Consider the following 4629-nt stretch of genomic DNA (forward strand, 5'->3'; position numbering starts at 1 on the left):
GAGGGGCAAGGGGTAGAGTACCGTTGGGGCAGGGCTGGGGCTGGGGGGTTGGGTGGAATTAGCCAACCACTTGGTGCCACCACTGCCCAGAGCTCACAGCCTCCTTAGACCTAGGGTGGGTGCCAGGGCACAGAGGGGAGATGTTATGGGAAAGCTTGGTTTCTAGATCTGGATCTGCCTCCACACTCCTGGGCCTTGCCTCCTCTCGCAGCCTCAGGATGCCCAACTATAAAATTATCTGTTCTCCCCCTGCTCATGTCTAGGGTGTGTGAGACTGGGGGCAGGCAGGCTATGAGGTACTTTGTGACAGGATCTGCTATCAGACTCTGACATTTGATTGTAATGAGTGTACAGGGGTGGGGGCACCCATTCAGGGCTCAGGTGACATCACGGATGGATGGATCCTAGTGGGCTGTTGTAGGTTGCCATAGACACCTGGGTGGGGTTCTCGGGCTGCTGCATCAGTTTCCTTGGCAACATGTGAGTGGGCCTTGAAGTGTGGAGGGCCTGGCTAAGGAAGCAAGAGAGGGTTTGTGCAGGACCCTCTGATCTTGATGTCCCCAAAGTAGCCAAGGGCTAGACTGAGGGGTGGCCTGTTCACTTGTGTCCTTCCTGTGGCCCTGGGGTCTTGAAGGCTTAGGCAACCTCATAATGGCTCTGGCTTCCCGGATGAGGTCCAGTGGCAAGAGGGTGTTGTGGTTTGAACCTCCCGTCAGGACGCAAGTCTCAAGAGCCAGCAAAACACTTCCCATCAGGAATCCCGGCTGGACTGGATGGCCACTTCTACCCACCTCACACGTGACCTTGCCACTGAAAATAACCCCTGAATGTCCAGCAGAGGGTAGGTATGTGGGGTGGCTGTGACCCTTCCCAGCAGGGAGCCATGCAAGGAATTAGGGCTGGGTTTCCCCTCAAGTAATCTGAACTCTTGACTTCAGCAGTGTTTCTTCATTGCCAAGGGAACTACATCCACATTAGGCCAGTCAGGCCCCAAGCATTCCCAGCAGGCCAGACACACAAGCCTAGGTATGGCCAGGGGCCCCAGGAGCCAAGAGCAGGACATGACTTTGAGACTCCCTTACTCTCATCCCACCTCCTGGTCCTCCCAGCTCTCTGGGCTGAGTTTGGCTGCCCAGAAGGAGCAAAGTGAGTCTGAACACACCTAGGACAGCCCGGCCTTCAAATCTCAGCTCTGCCACTTGCTAGCTATTTTACCTCTGTCCATTTACCTTGCATGAATGGACACAACCCTACCCACACAACAGCTCCCATGTCCCAGTTCCTTTGGTCTAAGGCTCAGTTCCTTCATTCATCCCATTGACCTGTACTAACTACCTTCAGTGTGTCAGGCCTTTTGCTGTGTACATGATAATAAGCACAAATCGACTTAGCTGGGCATGTTCATACATGTCTCTAATCCCTGGGTCAATCTCACCAGCTATGGTTTGTTGTTCCCAAGCCTGAGAAGTCACAGCCCAGAAATAGCAGAGCTAGACACACCTGACAGAGGGCTTCAGAGACCTAAAACTCCACCCCTATCTCATACCCATGTACAACAGCTGGAGTTCCAGAAAGTTGCCTGGGCACTAGCCCAGGATTCACAGATGGTGTCTCTACAGGCAGCCAGGAGCCACACACAGATGAGTCAAGACTGACAAGGGACTATCTGATATGCCAGCTGTGACATGAGCAGCTTGATGTCCCTTGTCCACCATGGCCTGTCTCCAGGAGGGCCAGCTGAATGACTCAGTGACACTCACCTCCCCAATGACTTCCCACCTCCAAGCTGAACACAGACACCGCAGACACCTTAGATGGTTGGGGATGTCAGTACAGAGGTATATACATGGTAAAACCCACATCTGGGTACAGATGGCTGGGGACACTCTCGGGGCCTGAGGGGCCCTGGCTGGTCACCATGCCTCTCTGAAGCGCTGAGGTTCTTCATCCGTGGAAAGGAGCGGGAGGTACACTGCCTGGAAAATTACCTGAAATGGGTGCAGATCCATTTTAAATCTCCACAGAGCAATCCCAAGTGATTGCCACAACTTTGCCCCATATTACACATGAAGAAACTGGGCAACATGGGCAGATGACTTCACCTCTCTAAGCATGAGCAGCCAGATCTTGGTTACTAGGTGATGAAGTCACTCTTTCCTGGAATTGGGGGCTGGGGGCATGGGGGCAGGCACAGGCCCTTCCATTCAGGCAACAGTACCGCCTGCTAATTGAGCAGTACCTGCTAAACTGCTTGGGTTCCTCTTTACTCCCTAGCTGAGGTCTTGGGGAATAAATAATTTATTTCAGAAGCTTGTTTCCTCACCTGTGAAATAGGGATAATAAAGGGCAGCAACTGCCACACAGGACTGGGTGGAGGATTGACGGACTGGGTAGTATATGCAAAGCCCTCAGTCAATGCCCACTCTCAGGTCAGGCTCAGTGTTGTCAGCAGACCCTCAACAGATTTTCGAAGAGCCTCTGGAAGTCTGCCCACAGTCTCACACCTGAGCTTTCGCAGGGATGAAGTGGCTAGGGCAAGGCTTCTTAATATCTCTACTTATCCCCAGGGAAAGAAACTGAGGCAGGCAATCATGGCATTACAGTTCCTAACTGGCTGATCCCAGATCTAAGCCCCAGGTTCTGTCCTGGTGACAGATGTGTTCTGGGCACAGGACTAGGGGCGGCAGAAGCCCCATACCTGAGCACCTGGAGTAACAGACATCTCTGGGGTGTTGGAGAGGGTGCTTCAGGTTCCTTTCCACAGAAAAATCTGCTGTCGCTGCCTAACCAGACCTAGTGTCACCAACAGTGAGACAAACAGACATCACACAGCTACCGGTGGATCCGAAAGTGTACATACAACACTCCTGGGCAAGGTTCTCATTAATAAACTCAGACCTGAACTCAATCAACTTCTAGTTTATAGGAAACATAACAAAGGAGCAAATCAGACTGTGGAACTTCTTCAGGACAACTCATCTGACTTTCAAAAAGTCAGTGTCAATAAAGATTAAAAGATAGGGAGTGGGAAACAGTTCTGGAAGAGGCTAAAGAGAGATAATAACCAATGCAATGCATGAAACTTCACTGGACCGATTTTAAAAAGAAAAAAAGAACAACAACAAAAAGGGGCACCTGGGTGGCTCAGTCGGTTAAGCATCCGACTTTGGCTTGGGTCATGATCTCACGGTTCATGAGTTCGAGCCCTGCATCGGGCTCTGTGCTGCCAACCAGCTCAGAGCCCGGAGCCTGTCTTCAGATTCTGTGTCTTCCTCCTCTCTCTCTGATCCTCCCCTGCTCACGCTGTCTCTCTCAAAAATTTAAAAAAAAATTTTTTTAATTAAAAAATTAAAAAACTACAAAAACAACTATGAATGACATTTTGGGGGAATTAATTAAATGATTGGATATTAGATGGCATTAGGGAATTTTTCATTTTTTGGCCAGATAACAGTACTGTGGTTATACAGGATTACCCTTAGGAGACCAGGATGAAGTACTTAGAAGTGAAGGGTCATGTGTCTGCAGTTGACTCTTAAATACAGTTATATTACGTTGCATAAAGCCAACACTGCAACATGTTAAGAACTGTTGAATATAAATGATTGGTGTACTGTTTTGTTCACTACACTACTCTTTCAATTTTTTTACTTCCAATATTTCCTAGAAATTTTTTTTTTTTACAAATAGTTTGTCAAGTTGGTTTCTATATAACACCCAGTGCTCATCCCCACAAGTGCCCTCCTCCATGCCCATCTCCCCCCTCCACACTCCCTACACCCATGAGTCCTCAGTTTGTTCTCAGCATTCAAGTCTCTCATGGTTTGCCTCTCTCCCTTTCCCCCACCATTTCTCCCCTTCTTCTCCCCCATGGTCCTCCATTAAGTTCCTACTAATCCACCTATATGTGCAAACATATGGTATCTGTCCTTCTCTGCCTGACTTATTTCACTCAGCATAACACCCTCAAGGTCCATCCATGTTGCTACACATGGCCAGATTTCATTCTTTCTCATTGCCATGTAGTATTCCATGGTATAGATAAACCACATCTTCTTGATCCATTTGTCTGTTGATGGACACTCAGGTTCTTTCCATGTTTTAGCTATTGTGGAGAGTGCTGCTATAAACATTGGGGTCCATGTGCTCCTATGCCTCAGCATTTCTGTATCCCTTGGGTAAATTCCTAGCAGTGCTAGTGCTGGGTCATAGGGGAGTTCTAGTGTTAGTTTCCTGAGGAACCTCCACACTGTTTTCCAGAGGGGCTGTACCAGTTTACATTCCCACCAACAGTGTAGGAGGGTGCCCGTTTCTCCACATCCTCGCCAGCATCGAGAGTTCTCTGATTTGCTCATTTTAGCCACTCTGACTGGCGTGAGGTGGTATCCAATATTTCCTAGAAATTTTTAAAAATTGCATCTTGGGGTGCCTGGGGGACTCAGTCAGTTAAGCATCCAACTTTGGCTCAGGTCATGCTCTTATGGTTTATGAGTTCAAGCCCCATGTCAGGCCCTGTGCTGAGAGCTCAGAGCCTGGAGCCTGCTTCAGATTCTGTGTCTCCCTCTCTCTCTGCCTCTCCCCGCTCTCTAAACATAAAAATTTTTTTGTTTAAAAAAAAAAAAAAAAAAA

Source organism: Hyaena hyaena, unplaced genomic scaffold (genome assembly GCF_003009895.1).
Source record: "Hyaena hyaena isolate Hyena2069 unplaced genomic scaffold, ASM300989v1 scaffold_18, whole genome shotgun sequence".
NCBI lineage: Eukaryota > Metazoa > Chordata > Mammalia > Carnivora > Hyaenidae > Hyaena > Hyaena hyaena.